The sequence below is a fragment of the Schistocerca piceifrons genome, chromosome 6, assembly GCF_021461385.2.
Source record: "Schistocerca piceifrons isolate TAMUIC-IGC-003096 chromosome 6, iqSchPice1.1, whole genome shotgun sequence".
In the NCBI taxonomy this organism is placed as follows: Eukaryota; Metazoa; Arthropoda; class Insecta; order Orthoptera; family Acrididae; genus Schistocerca; species Schistocerca piceifrons.
The window spans coordinates 365,240,692-365,258,152 of record NC_060143.1 but is presented as its reverse complement, the minus strand read 5'-3'; positions in this window follow the sequence as shown (position 1 = coordinate 365,258,152).

The following is a 17,461-nucleotide window of genomic DNA, read 5'->3' as shown; positions in this document are numbered from 1 at the left end:
AGAAAAATACAGTTACTACTTAAATTAACGTAGCTCGCTGCACAGCAGACGTGACACAGACGGCAGTTGTCCACACATGTCATGTGTGTCTATCAACTTCTCGTGTGACATTGAGGTACTCTCGTGGTCAGCATGATCTCCAGATCTGTCACTCATAGAACATGTCTGGAGCCAACTCAGATGTCAATTCTGTCTTGGCGACAGTATCCAGTTTATATTGGGCAGTTATAATAGTTGTGGACCAATTTGCCTCAAGAGAGAATACAATGGCTTTATGACACCCTTCCTAACTGAATTAGTGCATGCATCCAGCGAGAACAGGTGCATTTTCGGATAGATCAGTGGGCTCATACTGACAAGTTCTTTGTAAATTTGACTTCATTTTGCAGTCACTGAAGTAACATTGTAACAATATGTGAAATTTCATTCCGTTTGGGCAATGAATTATTTCTCTTAAATGCATCTGATGAAATGCCTATGATGAGAAAGGAACATCAAAGAGAGGAAATGATAGTGATGTGAGAACTATTCTATGCCATACACTCTAAGGTAGCTTGGTAATAACAGGTGTCGATGTAGGGCGATTTCATCTCAAAACATACAGGTTAAGAGTGAATGTGTCACATCACTATTTCAAAGTTTGCTGAAAAAATATATGTTGTAGATCCACATGATAACTCTCCAGAACTAAAATATTTTGATTTTCTGATGGTTTGTTAAAACGATACAGGTTTCTGTAAAAGAGAGTATTTAAGAAAATGACATACCAATAGGGAAACTTCAAAAGTTGAAATAAAGAAACAAAAAGTTATAGAGACCAGAATTTGTTTTCAATAAATACACTACTGGCTAATACACTTGCTACACCAAGAAGAAATGCAGATGATAAACGGGTATTCATTGGACAAATATGTTATACTAGAACTGACATGTGATTACATTTTCACGCAATTTGGGTGCATAGATCCTGAGAAATCTGTACCCAGAACAACCACCTCTGGCCGTAATAACGACTTTGATACGCCTGGGCATCGATTCAAACAGAGCTTGGATGGCGTGTACAGGTACAGCTGCCCATGCAGTTTCAACACGATACCACAGTTCATCAAGAGTAGTGACTGGCGTATTGTGATGAGCCAGTCGCTCGGCCATCATTGACCAGACGTTTTCAATTGGTGAGAGATCTGGAGAACGTGCTGGCCAGGGCAACAGCCGAACATTTTCTGTATCCAGAAAGGCCTGTACAGGACCTGCAACATGCGATCGTGCATTATCATGCTGAAATGTAGGGTTTCGCAGGGATTGAATGAAGGCTAGAGCCATGGGTCATTACACATCTGAAATGTAACGTCCACTGTTCAAAGTGCCGTCTACGCGAACAAGTGGTGACCGAGACGTGTAACCAATGGCACACCCTATGATCACGCCAGGTGATACGTCAGTATGCTTATGACGAATACACGCTTCCAATGTGCGTTCACCGCGATGTCGCCAAACACGGATGCGACCATCATGATGCTATAGTATAAACAGCACCTGGATTCATCCGAAAAAATGACGTTTTCCCATTCGTGCAACCAGGTTCGCCGTTGAGTACACCATCGCAGGCGCTCCTGTCTGTGCTGCAGCGTCAAGGATAACTGCTGCTATGGTCTCCGAGCTGATAGTCCATGCTATTGCAAACGTCGTCGAACTGTTCGTGCAGATGGTTGTTGTCTTGCAAACGTCCCCATCTGTTGATTCGGGGATCGAGACGTGGCTACACGACCCGTTACAGCCATGCGGATAAGATGGCTGTCATGTCGACTGCTAATGATACGAGGCCGTTGGGATCCAGCACGGCGTTACGTATTACCCTCCTGAACCCACCGATTCCATATTCTGGTAACAGTCATTGGATCTCGACCAACGCGAGCAGCAATTTCGCGATACGATAAACCGCAATGACGATAGGCTAAAATCCGACCGTTATCAAAGTCGGAAACGTGATGGTACGCATTTCTCCTCCTTACACGAGGCATCACAACAACGTTTCACCAGGCATCGCCGGTCAACTGCTGTTTGTGTATGAGAAATCGGTTGGAAACTTTCCTCGTGTCAGCACGTTGTAGGTGTCGCCACAGGCGCCAACCTTGTGTGAATTCTCTGCAAAGCTAATCATTTGCATATCACAGCATCTTCTTCCTGTCGGTTAAATTTCGCGTCTGTAGCACGTCATCTTCTTGGTGTAGCAATTTTAATGGCTAGTAGTGTACATTGTTACCAATACTGTGAAACATAATTAATACATACACACTTCTGTCTTTTTCCTTCTTTCTTTCTTTTTTTTTGGAAAGATAAATTACGAAAAGTTGTAACTTCTTGAGAATTTCAAAATTATGTTTTGAAAATACGAATAGTCATGGGATGTTAACAGTCTTGAGAAATGATAAAGTGGAAGAACTGCTAACTGTCAGCCATGACATTGCTGCATCAGATTTTTAAACTATCAAAATATTTTATAAAATGACTTTTATCTTAATAATAAGAATATTTATATATTTGTTTGGAGAGAGAGAGAGAGAGAGAGAGAGAGAGAGAGAGAGAGAGAGATTGATTTTGATTGAGATTTTACTTTAAGTCGTAACTGGTACCTGAATTTTGGTTGCTGCCTCCTTAAATGATCAGCTTCTGCACCAGTTGGTGACGTTTTATAATTTGGAAGAAGTTATTGTTCTTTAAGATTTAAAGTGCGACTCTGTTGGTTACTTGGCCGTATTGCGGATAGCTTTCAGCCAAAGCTTTCGTAGCTTTTCATACCTAAGGGACCACTGTTGTAAGAAAATTTGTATACATAAATGTTTGACAACTCTTACACATATTTTACTCGGTTTTATCACTAAAATATCAATTTTCATTCAATGTAACAATACATTCCGAGCGACGGCCTAGCAACACGTCCTCTTACCACGAGATACAGAGTAACAGTCCTCTTTTTTGTTAATAAATCTACATCTACATGATTACTCTGCAATTCACATTTAAGTGCTTGGCAGAGTGTTCAACGAACCACAATCATACTATCTCTCTACCATTCCACTCCCGAATAGCACGCGGGGAAAACGGACACCTAAAACTTTCTGTTCGAGCTCTGATTTATTTTATTTTGATGATTATTCCTACCTATGTAGGTTGGACTCAACAAAATATTTTTTTTCATTCGGAAGAGAAAGTTGGTGACTGAAATTTCGTAAATAGATCTCGCCGCGACGAAAAACGTCTTTGCTTTAATGACTTCCATCCCAACTCGCGTATCATATCTGCCATACTCTCTACCCTATTACGTGATAATATAAAACGAGCTGCCCTCTTTTGCACCCTTTCGATGTCCTCCGTCAATCCCACCTGGTAAGGATCCCACACCGCGCGGCAATATTCTAACAGAGGACGAACGAGTGTAGTGTAAGCTGTCTCTTTAGTGGACTTGTTGCATCTTCTAAGTGTCCTGCCAATGAAACGCAACCTTTGGCTCGCCTTCCCCACAATATTATCTATGTGGTATTTCCAACTGAAGTTGTTCGTAATTTTAACACCCAGGTACTTAGTTGAATTGACAGCCTTGAGAATTGTACTATTTATCGAGTAATCGAATTCCAACAGATTTCTTTTGGAACTCATGTGGATAACAGCACACTTTTCGTTATTTAGCGTCAACTGCCACCTGCCACACCATACAACAATATTTTCTAAATCGCTTTGCAATTGATACTGGTCTTCGGATGACCTTACTAGACGCTAAATTACAGCATCATCTGCGAGCAACCTAAGAGAACTGCTCAGATTGTCACCCAGGTCATTTATACAGATCAGGAACAGCAGAGGTCCCAGGACGTTTCCCTGGGGAACACCTGATATCACTTCAGTTTTACTCGATGATTTGCTGTCTATTACTGCGAACTGGGGCCTTCCTGACAGAAAGTCACGAATACATTCGCACAACTGAGACGATACCCCATAGGCCCCCAGCTTGACTAGAAGTCGCTTGTGAGGAACGGTGTCAAAAGCTTTCCGGAAATCTAGAAATACGGAATCAACTTGAGATCCCCTGTCGATAGCGGCCATTAATTCGTGCGAATAAAGAGCTAGTTGCGTTGCACAAGAACGATGTTTTCTGAAACCATGCTGGTTACGTATCAATAGATCGTTCCCTTCGAGGTGATTCATAATGTTTGAATACAGTATATGCTCCAAAACCCTACTGCAAACCGACGTCAATGATATAGGTCTGTAGTTCGATGGATTACTCCTATTACCCTTCTTAAACACTGCTGCGACCTGCGCAATTTTCCAATCTGTAGGTACAGATCTATCGGTGAGCGAGCGGTTGTATATGATTGCTAAGTAGGGAGCTATTATATCAGTGTAATCTGAAAGGAACCTAATCGGTATACAATCTGGACCTGAGGACTTGCCCGTATCAAGCGATTTGAGTTGCTTCGCAACCCCTAAGGTATCTACTTCTAAGAAACTCATGTTAGCAGCTGTTCGTGTTTCAAATTCTGGAATATTCCATTCGTCTTCCCTGGCGAAGGAATTTCGGGAAACTGCGTTCAATAACTCCGCTTTAGCGGCACAGTCGTCGGTAACAGTACCATCGGCACTGCACAGCGAAGGTATTGACTGCGGCTTGCCGCTTGTGTACTTTACATACGACCAGAATTTTTTCGGATTTTCTACCAAATTTCGAGACCATGTTTCGTTGTGGAACCTTTTAAAGGCATCTCGCATTGAAGTCCGTGACAAATTTCGCGCGTCTGTAAATTTTAGCCAATCTTCGGGATTTCGCGTTCTTCTGAACTTCGCATGCTTTTTCCGTTGCCTCTGCAACAGCGTTCGGACCTGTTTTGTGTACCATGGGGGATCAGTTCCATCTGTTACCAATTTATGAGGTATGAATCTCTCAATTGCTGTTGCTACTATATCTTTGAATTTGAGCCACATCTCGTCTACATTTGCATAGTCAGTTCGGAAGGAATGGAGATTGTCTCTTAGGAAGGCTTCTAGTGACACTTTATCCGCTTTTTTAAATAAAATTATTTTGCGTTTGTTTCTGGTGGATTTGGAAGAAACGGTATTGAGCCTAGCTACAACGACCTTGTGATCACTAATCCCAGTATCAGTCATGATGCTCTCTATTAGCTTTGGGTTGTTTGTGGCTAAGAGGTCAAGTATGTTTTCGCAACCATTTACAATTCGCGTGGGTTCGTGGACTAACTGCTCGAAATAATTTTCGGAGAAAGCATTTAGGACAATATCGGAAGATTTTGTCTGCCTACCACCGGTTTTGAACAAGTATTTTTGCCAACATATCGAGGGAAGGTTGAAGTCCCCACCAACTATAACCGTATGAGTGGGGTATTTATTTGTTACGAGACTCAAATTTTCTCTGAACTGTTCAGCAACTATATCATCGGAGTCTGGGGGTCGGTAGAAGGAGCCAATTATTAACTTAGTTGAGCTGTTAAGTATAACCTCCACCCATACCAATTCGCACAGAGTATCTACTTCGACTTCACTACAAGATAAACCACTACTGGCAGACACAAACACTCCACCACCAATTCTGCCTAATCTATCTTTCCTGAACATCGTCTGAGACTTCGTAAAAATTTCTGCAGAACTTATTTCAGGCTTTAGCGAGCTTTCTGTACCTATAACGATTTCAGCTTCTGTGCTTTCTATTAGCGCTTGAAACTCAGGGACTTTCCCAGCACAACTACAACAATTTACAACTACAATTCCGACTGTTCTTTGATCCAAGCACGTCCTGTATTTGCCATGCACCCTTTGAGATTGCATCCCACCCCGTACTTTCCCGAGGCCTTCTAACCTAAAAAAACCGCCCAGTCCACGTCACACAGCCTCCGCTACCCGTGTAGCCGCCAGCTGAGTGTAGTGAACTCCTGACCTATTCAGCGGAACCCGAAACCCCGAATGGCGCAAATCAATTGTCTTTTTTCTTTTTTAGAGTCCATACTCAAAGATTCACAACTACTATCGCTGCAGGGATTGCGCGCTAAAGAGTTTCTTGCTGTCCAGCTGTGCTTCACTTCACTTCAAGTACTTTTTTAATCACATTTACATTTACGGTATTTAGATACATTACTGAGCTTCTCAGAATAAAACCAGGCACAAATTCGTTAAAAAAAGGGCAGTGAGACTCACATAGTATTACAATTTGCACATAAAGATGAAAGAATCTCAATTTCTTTGTTATATTGAAATTATTTTCTCCAAAACTACGTACCTAAATATTCTAAAAATTACATGGTATGTTAGTTTGTCATTGTACTTAGGAAAATGTACGATCAGAGTGGGCAATATTTGTCTGTACAAAATGTGAGAAATGTTTTACTGTGGTATCTGCATTTTCACAGTAACAGGCTGCATTTCGTGGAGAACCATTCTTGCAATGTATGTGCCTTTCCAGGACGAATTCCTACCACAGGCTTCATAGCAGATCACATTCCCTCCTTCTTAAACAGAATACCCTTCATGCATCTCTTAAAGCTTCACCAGCTTCATGCTGAAGATTAAATCTTGTTGCAAAATGTTTACAGAGACCTCCTACCCAATCACAAGCACCTTTTTCATGACCTGTTGCTGAAAATATCCATTTTTTGGTCTTAAATCATGTACTGCAGTGTTGACGAAGTTTGTAAAGCTAAAAGCGGTTTTTCAAATGAGGTGCTGAACCATCAGTCACGTACACATGTTTGGAAAATGCATGACCTCTAGATGCTATGTCATAGATTATCATGCTGACACTGTAGCAGGCATGTGTACTGTCACAAATGCGATCATCACTTATAATAACAAAACAGGGTCATGTTCCAAGGAAGTGAGCAACACATAAGAATATTGATACCTGTAAAGTGTGTCAGTGGTATCTTTGAATTTCGTTCTGCTAAGCAACAAACCAGTTCTCAGCAATGTCGAAATGAAGAACTAATATGTCAGTATTCTGGGATGTGGCTGATTTTACTTCTGCTGTGGCCTGTCTCTGACTCCTCCAGATATGACGGTGAGCTATTCCTTTCATGACCCAATGCCTACTCTCTGTAACGAATGTCTCTGTGTCTACTGTCTTCTTCACCAACTCTCCTCCCTCCCACAATATTAGGTTACATCATCTCAATGTGCTGAACGTGTAAACGTTTCAACAGTCATCACTTCAGCACCAAGACACATTGCACACTCTTGCAACCAACATTTATCTTCTGGCTCTTGAATATACACAAATGCATCAGGTCCATTTCTGTGTACTTCTTCCCTGTAACACTGCTTATGGCGAAAGAAACAAGTTTCAAATTAGTGCAGTAAATACGTGTGCATACTTCCTTCACTGTCTGGCATTTTATCCATTTTGGTCATAAGGAGTAGAATTTTGTGAGACCAATTTTTAAATTCGGGTTCTCCTCTTTCATTAGGAGATGTGCTTCTCTTATTGATCTTTTCATATATCTATTTACCTTTTTAACTTTTTCAGCATTTTTACTAACAGAGATAACATCAACGTGGTTAGGACTTTGCCTGCTGTAGTCTTTGTCATCGTTTAGGTAATATTCCAGAGCAACGATAAGTGTATCATCTCGCAATGGATGCCCACAGTAGGAATCTGGGCATGCCCAAATACTTTTCTCATTCTTTATTTTATGAGCTTTTTAAATCAAATAATGTGAGGAAGTGGATATGTATTTCTGTATCTGCTGCTTAGAGTAACTACCTCATATCAGTGTCAGGAACTGTACCTTCTCAACATAGGTGGGTGGTAAGATAGCAGTATCAGGTTTTGAAGCCACACATCACATTTCGTGCACATGTCACTGTCTTCAATGTTCTGCACCAAGTGCATCTACGTTACACACTTAACAAAATTTTGGAGATGTTGCTTGTGTAAGACTTGTTTCAATTTCTTCTACTTTTCTTTTTCATACTGTTTTCTTCCGGTGCTTCTTACCTTTCCTGGGCGTTTGGGAGGATATAGTAGGAGCTACAGGAGAAATGCTAACATTCAATGCAACAACAGCTTCACACCCAGGAATATAAACACCTGCACTGTCTTCTGCAGTTTCACATTTGGGTGATGGTGATCGTTCAGTGAGTTGTCACTAAATTTCTTCATGTACTGAGTGTAGCAATCACTGCACAATGGCTGTGACGCTAATACCGTTATTTGTGGACCAAGATATTTCTCCAATCCCTCTTACAGATTTCCAACGACCGTGAAGTGTTTTCTTAAACACCACCTTCTTGTGTCTTTTTTCATAGTCCACACACCTCACTCTTTCACGACTATATTACCTCATTAACATTGCATCTAACAAAAAGTTCGAACTCGATGCAAATAGTATTGGTAACATGCATATTTCACACTAGAAATTCAGTGATGTGAAATACACAGAACGAAACTTCCTGGCAGATTAAAACTGTGTGCCAGACCAAGCTTTGAAATCGGGACCCCGCCTATCACAGGCAATTCCTCTACCAACTCACTGCCCATCCTCACTGCTTTAATTCTGTCACTATGTCGTCTCCTACCTTCCAAGCTTCACAGAAGCTCTCCAGAACAGGTTCGCAGGGGAGCATCGGTGAAGACTGGAAGGTGGGAGACGAGATACTGGCAGAATTGAAGCTGTAAAGACGGTCGTGAGACTTGTTTGGATAGCTCAAACGGTAGAGCACTTGCTATTGAAAGGCAAAGGTGCCGAGTTCGAGTCGCGGTCCGGCAGCAATTTTCATATTAGTGCACACACTGCTGCAGAATTAAAATTTCATTTGAAAATATGCAGAACGTTGAAAAATTTTTTAACACCTTGCACAGAAACATATTGCCCACTGTGTTTGCATTCACTACTAACATATTAACCAAACAATATTTTGTGTAATGGGTGTTCTCGAGTAAATAATTCGTAATAACCCATAAATTTGCAATTTTTTACATTTTTGGTACCCACAAATTTGCAATTTTTTTACATTTTTGATAATAAATAGTTACATAATACAGATGGCTGAATTGTGGAAGATACTGTTAATAATTAGATCAGTAGTATCTGGTAATATGACAAACAAGATAGCGTTCTGTGACTTTCCAAATTAGAAAAAAATTTTCGCAGGTGGAAAAATAAACTATCGTATTTTCGTCTTAAATTCATAAGTTAAAGGTAGCCCATTAGCATGCAGGTATCAAGTAAATTTCATCACACTAAGAGGGAGCTTTACTGTTTTAAGAGTTATTTACAAAATATACATTTTTCAAAGGGCCATAGTATTTACAAAAATTAAGATAAAACAAAAATTCTTTATTTCTACCACTTATGATATGCAGCGTTAATATATATTTTTTCCAGAGAAATTCATGACCGTGAGTTGACGCTGCTCACATGAAAGCAAGAACTCGCTTCTACCATTAGTAACAGAGACCACATCTGTTGTTAGAAGGAACCAGAACTGATTTGATTTGATTTATTGACCCATCTTTAAGCGTTTTCCATCCAGTTGATGTTGTCATTGAGCATACACTGTATAGCTACATAATAAGTCATACATTTTTGACATGTTGAAGGAATGTATATGGGTTGTACTAGAAGTAATCTTTACACTATACATGGTTTCTTACTTCAACAATTCACCTAATGACATTTTTCTACGAAATAAAAATTCTTTTTACTCTCGAGGAATTGCCCCATAACAACACCACATGTGTGAGGTGGCTGTAAAATAGGAATGATAGGAGTTCAGTAGTAGCTTGTCTATCAGACAAGTCCTAAGTGTAGTTAGTGGATAGATGACTCAGGCAAACGTTTTGCATATATGAGTTTCCCAACTTAATTTTGGGTCAAGATGAATGCCAAAAAGCTTAACCAAGGCATTACAGTTGTCACTATTACATAAGGCGAAAAGAATATTTATAGTTTTAGAGTCGTTAGTTTGCAATTTATTTACTCTGTACCATACACTGGATTTTCTGAGTTGTTCTGCACTTTTTTGATTGAGTGTGTCCAAGACCCCATCAACTGTAGTAAAGGTGGAGTCAGCTGCATGTATGGAGTCATCTGCATGTATGAGTATTATGGACTTATGTGTTATCAATTTTATAGATTATGAAAAGCAAGGCCCCAAGAACAGAACCTTGAGGGGCGCCTTGTGTTACACCCAGAGTGACTGATTTGTTTTGTTAAAATGTACAATTTATTTTCTCTCACTCTGACAAGATGTAACAAGAGACAGAAATTTGCCTTTTTTAATAGAGTTTTGTGTCTGATAGAGTCCAAAGCCTTACCCAGGTGATACTAATAACCATACCCACTGTAAGGCATGGTAATACGTATGATATTCCTTTTGAGTCAAAATCGAAATCACGATGGGAGGAAAGCAATTTGGACTTCTAACATAGAATTTACCGCCCTATGTCATTATAAAATGGCACATTACCTTGAACTAGATATAGATTAATAAGAAAATCACCCAGGGCTCGTTCAAATACATATTCCGTCACTTACATAAGCTAATGTGTGGGATGCAATGAACATTCAATTCCATAGGGCCTGAGTCTGCTTTGTAGCTTGTTCCTTAGATAAAGTAGTTAGTTAGTGATTCCAATGACCATGACACTTTGTTACTTGGTTACATGTTCTGGAAATCAGGGAATATCTGGGAATTTCAAACATGTCAGGGAAATTAGGGAAATATCAGGGAAATCTGAAAAAAAAATACTGGAAAAATATTGTTTTTTTGTCTCAGTATATGGAATGGTTTGTTTACTGATGTGTCATGCATCATCGCTGGCTGGGTGCAGCTGAGTACCTGTGCAGTTTCCCTACTCCCTCATTACTACTACTACTACTACTACTACTACTACTACTACACCTTCCTACCATCCCTTCAGCTTGCAGTCAGTGCTGCCACCAGTTCTTGTCTCTAGCCTTGCAGTTGCCGATGAGAGGCAGGGAGATGTGAGAAGTGGTTCGTTTGAATTTGATTCTCAGAGACTGTAGACACAGCAGCCAGAGACAGTGGTCATGTGTGCATGAGTAATGTGTGTGTGCTCTCGTTTTTTGATAAAATTTAGGTGTGAGAGTGTGGCTGTTTTTTCTACATGCCTGTCAGGGCTCAGCAATCATCTTTACAGTGAGTTGTCACCTATCCTACTTATTATTCAGTCGTAGAGTATTTGAATAAGTTATCTGTTGCATGGAGTGATCACTGTGGTCTCATTTCATCAAAATGTTGTCTACTAGCCATAAATAGCTGGCCACATGATTTGATTTCCGTGACAGGTCATGAAGCCAAAGTGCAAGCTCTGCCCATCGGATCTAGTCTCACCAATCTGCCCACAGATCAGGTCTGTTTGTGTGTGGCATAATGCAGCAGATTCGCGTGGTTTATCCATGGACTCAGGACTGCGGTGCTCCTCAGCAGGCCCTCGGGCATGCGCGATAGACTTTAGGAATTGCAACTGTCTCACTGCAAGTACATTGTACAGTGTGAGGTTTTATGGACATTTTATTTGTTTTAGTACATTTTGGCACTTCAAAAGTAGTTTGTATATAAGAAAGTATGGACGATAAGAAGAAGGAAACTGTGTCAGTCGCTGGCGGTTTGTACACTATGTACTCATATATTTCTCGAAAGAAACATCACACAATACCTATAAAATAGTATGTGTAACATGGTGGGTAATAACCACTAATAACAAACGTAGTAGAACCATCATTTTATTGGTGGTCACCTACAGTGTTGGTTTACACAGTTCTTCCCTGCCTTATACACTTCTTTGAAGAAGCCTCTTTTTTTTGGTTATTTCTGAAATAAGTGACGGTAATTTCAACCTGTCCTGCAACTCCGAGGAAATGAATATTGTTGCCACCAAATGTGTTTCGTTTTGTTGAAATAAAACAACATCAGCGATCTTAATGAAACACATATAACATTTGGTTTGCTTTCTCCATCTAAAGACAGTTCATTACACAAGATGTTGATGTTAGTACTTAAGATTTTTGCTCACAGCAGGAAACGCCATCTGCTTGCAGGTTTTGTTTTAGATGTTTCCTTGTTCACACTATAGTTTCTTGTACCATAGTTGCAAAGACGAATTGTCAGTTGAAGTCTTACCCTTGAGACCTCAAAAGTTGTCAGGGAAAAATGCAAAAACTTGTCTTTAAATCAGGGAATTATCATGGAAATTCGCTTGGGGAAGCTTGTGACAACCCTGGTTTAGGTCTGTTTGTTTGTGTTAGAGTCACATCTGCAAACGATGTTCACTTAATACATACAGAGGACATATAAGAGTTGTTTTTTGCACACTTTAATTTATGTACATAGAATTAAACATAGGTCAGTCCTTGTGTACAAATGTAGTGCTCTATTGATATACAAACCATCTGCAGACTCTGTTGATATCTTGGAGATTTTCTGTGATGTAAATCGTTTTTTTATGACCACGATGCTCTAGTTTTTTATTTATACATTGCTCAGTTGAAAGTTCATTGTGCTTACTTATTGATCCATATAAATTACTTATGTAATATGTTTGTACACTGAATAAAGCACAAGGATGTTTTCTACAGTGTGTGAATTTCTATTAGCAAATAACAGCGATAAATGAATTCTCATAAACAACACATTTGCAAACGTTTAGTTTCAATTTACGTTTTCAAATAAAATGTTTTAATATTCAGATTAGTGCTTACTGGCTGAACATGATCATAAGGAAGCAAGACAGTTGTTGCCCTTGGTAACCATTGCAACCAATAGATAGAGGAAGTCCCATAAAGTGTGACACAAAATGAAACATGTCGAAAAAATACATACAACAACACTTACTGGTATACGGTCTACAATACAAGTAGTTAATGTAAGCTTTTGATAACAATATTAGCATTAAATTGCAAATACAATGGAATGATACGTATTATTATTGTTAATTGTTGATACATATGTGTAATACAATAGAAAAGTGAGATTTAATTCCATTTCAGGTTTTCTTAACATTATACACAAAATTAATGAATGTGAATAAGTAACACCATCTTTTCATATTTTGGTACATTCTATAAATTTTCAATTAGCTCTTTCTCAGTGTTGCTAGGAAAGACTGAGGTTTGGTGTTACAATAATGATAATGATAATAGCAATAATACAAATGATTCATTGCACATGTACAAAGCAGCAAATGTTACAATTCTTACTACATAACTCAATGATTTATTCTTGTGAATACATCAATGATTAACATATGATAAGACTACAAGTAAATGGTTTGCTGAACACTATTTACAAATTTTTCCAAAGCACTTCTTATTCTGACTGCAAGTAAGATATTCTTCTAACATCTAAAAGATTTTTGTAAAAGGAATTTCCTTAGCTGAAATTTAAGATTCCTGTGGAAAGAGTCATACTGTACTGGGCCGTGTATTGACTTAATTTAGACGCTCATATTGTGGATCCCTTTCATAGAGTGCTGTTCTGTGGCTTCTGATGTAAAATGTTTCTTTGCTTCTGGTATCGTACTGATGAATATTAGTACATATGTTGGAGGTTAATCTCTAACAAGCAATATGACTTTCAGAATGTACATATTTGCTGTGGTCAGCACTCCAGTTTTTGGAAACAGACATTAGTATAATTCCTTATACTTTGTTCCACAAATGATTATTATAACCCTTTTTGTCGAAGAAGCAGTAGTTTGTTTAGATTTCCTTTGGTTGTTATTCCCCAGATTTCTGTTATGTAAGACTAACAGTCGCTTTACAGAACTTTCCCATTTCAGATTTCTGTGAATGGTTGAACCAAGAACTTTTACACAAACCTCTTTTTACTGATTCATTTCCTGTATATACATTAATTTCATCATTAAATTTACTATTGTTGATCTCCATGAGACATGTCTTAGTGGTGATTACATTTAGGTGGCTTTCAATAAAGTATGGAACAACTTCATTTGTCACATTATTACAATGGATCTCCAGTTCATTAAATGATTCCTTTTCATACACAATAGGTGTATCATTTGCATAAAGAACTAGTTCAGAATTTAGAGAGCAATATTTAATGTCATAAAACAAAACCAGAAGAGGGCCCAGTACCGTATCCTGTGGTACTCCAAATTTTGTATATTTTGTTTTAGATTTGTGAACACCACTTTCAGTTTTAAGCAGAAAAAAAACTGTTTTCGGTTACCTAAGTAGGAATTTATTAGGTCACAAGCAGTGCCTGTTATCCCAATGGTCCATAGCTTATCTAATAAGACAGTAACATTCACATAGAAAAACATTCCAACAGTCCCTCATGTTCCTGGTTGTCAGTGTTACTTAATACCTCTTCAGTCAGATGAGCAGCTGGTATGCTAACTGATTTACATTTTAGAAATCCATTATGATTTTCACCATTAAACTGTGTATGTTGAGGAAATTTATTCAGGTTTTCAATTATTTTGGAAAGAGAGGAAGTATCGAGATTGGACTGTAATTTTCAATTTTGTACTTGTCACATGTCTTGAATATCATTGGTACCTGGGCTGTTTTTAGTCTGTCTTGTAAGAATTCTGATTATATTATATTATTTATTGCTATATAGTGGGGTGTAGAAAAATGTGTCTGCACACTTTTAATTCATAAAGACTGAGGCCACCATCCCATGCAGAACATGAGAATTTTAAAGAGCTACTGATGTTCATATTATCTTTGAAATCTGTGAGCGTTAGTTATATGCAGCGCTCAGATGCATTGCCTTTAAAATTATACAACAAGTTTTTGTGTTTGTCATTGATGGATTTTCCTACTGAAGAAAAGTGTTCACTGAATATGCTGACAATTTCATGTTGTAAAAATGAAATGACACAGTTTCAGAGACTTTACTCATCCCATACAGATATGATTTTATGTATGCAGACTGAAGCAGAGAATGGAAATTTGTAGCAAGGCTGGGAATCAAATACAGGTTTCCCGCTTACTAGGCAGGTGCGTTAGCCACTAAGCCACCTTGGCACAGTGGTTCACATAACTTCATAGATTACACCAGCAAGCTTCCCTCCTTGATCCAAATTCTCAGTGCCGCCCCCAATCTACTTTAAATTCCCCCCGCACACAAACAGAATTGCCAGGCTCTCCATATACTTGAATAGCACCTATGTGACCAATGTAAATGGGGGATCCAGCCTGAATCCCAGGTGTAGGTATTTATACAAATGAAATGACACGATATCAGAGACTTTACTACTCTCACACAGATATGATTTTATGTATACAGACTGAAGCGGCGAGTGAAGATTTGTATCAAGGCCAGGAATCGAATCCAGGTCTCCTGCTTACTAGGGGGTGTATTAGCTACTAAGCCACCTTGCCGCAGCGATTCACACGGTCGATACTGAGGTGATGTTCCAGAACATGGAGGCCTCGGCAATTCTTTTCGTGTGTAAGGTGGAATTTAAAGTAGACTGGGTCAGGGAGGCATCCTAGTTAAATCCATTTAGCTGAGTGAACCACTGTGCCAAGGTGGCTTAGTGGATAATGCACCTGCCTAGCAAGCAGGAGACCCAGGTTCGATTTCTGGCCTAAATACAAATTTTCAATTGCCGCTTTAGTGCATATACATCAGATCTCCAGTTACTCTTTTATGTGCATCCTATTGTGGTTAATAATAAAGGCTTGACAGGGTTTGTGTCTGTATTTCTGAAAGTGCTTATAACTATCCAGACACCAGCAGTAGCATTGCGTGAAGTCTGTAGTTTGTTTGCAATGTAGTTACTCATGGTCTGTATAAATATATCTTTATAGTATTCTTGATAGTTTTTGAAGCCTTCTGTAAGCTTGAGATTTTCCCTATCATTCAACACTGCACATTGGGTGATTTTAACTTTTGTCTTGCTTCAATGACATTATTATTTGTGTAGATACTTTTGTATATATTTCTTGTATATTTAACTTTTGTCGTTGCAACTGAGCAGCAGTAGTACAAGTTAGCGCAAAACTACCATAAGAAAATCCATCATTGTCAAACGATGACACGTGTGCCAAAATAAAGTTCAGTCTGTTGGTTTTATCAGTATACATAATTCTTTTGCTTACTGGTATATATTTTTTTTATTGTAAAGCGAATCTGGATTCCAATTTAAGCTGTACTGCATGGTGATCAGAGATGGCTAGTTGTAGATTAGATGTACTGATGGAAAGATGAGTCATGTTCGCTATTATGTTATCTTAACTTTTTTGGTTTTGCCAATGTCTCTAGCTGGCTCATGAATGAGTGGGATCAGATTAAAATTATCCAGTCGTAGATATTGCCTTTTGGAGTTGGTTAATGCTGTATCCTGCCTACTTGTCAAATATGGGGTGCCTAGGAAACTTGCTTTCTTGGGTCGCTAGACAACAATTCAAGCAAATAGTATTAATGAATTTTATTTCAGAAAATAAATGACAATATTTAACTTTGAGAAATACATAGATGTGGTGCAATCAAAGGGCTACAGACAAAATAAAAAATATCTTCAGTATATACAACTACAATGCAAGTGAAGTAATGCAGTTGATGCTTCTATCCAGGTCAATGGTCTTGACGCTTCTGTAGGACTCGTAGAACTGGTCGTGGTCAGTCAGGTGCAGCACTTATGTTCTCTTAACATAGAGGGCACTGCCATGTGTTGTTGTCCTGCAGAGGGGTCAGTCAGCGTGCTATTGGCTGACGTCTTCTTCACAGCCCTCTCTGCACTACATCTACATCTACATCTACATCCACACTCCGCAAGCCACCTGACGGTGTGTGGCGGAGGGTACCTTGAGTACCTCTATCGGTTCTCCCTTCTATTCCAGTCTCATATCGTTCGTGGAAAGAAGGATTGTCGGTATGCCTCTGTGTGGGCTCTAATCTCTCTGATTTTATCCTCAAGGACTCTTCACGAGATATACGTAGGAGGGAGCAATATACTGCTTGACTCTTCGGTGAAGGTTGTTGTTGTTGTGGTCTTCAGTCCTGAGACTGGTTTGATGCAGCTCTCCATGCTACTCTATCCTGTGCAAGCTTTTTCATCTCCCAGTACCTACTGCAACCTACATCCTTCTGAATCTGCTTAGTGTATTCATCTCTTGGTCTCCCTCTACGATTTTTACCCTCCACGCTGCCCTCCAATACTAAATTGGTGATCCCTTGATGCCTCAGAACATGTCCTACCAACCGATCCCTTCTTCTGGTCAAGTTGTGCCACAAACTTCTCTTCTCCCCAATCCTATTCAATACTTCCTCATTAGTTATGTGATCTACCCATCTAATCTTCAGCATTCTTCTGTAGCACCACATTTCGAAAGCTTCTATTCTCTTCTTGTCCAAACTATTTATCGTCCATGTTTCACTTCCATACATGGCTACACTCCATACGAATACTTTCAGAAATGACTTCCTGACACTTAAATCAATACTGGATGTTAAC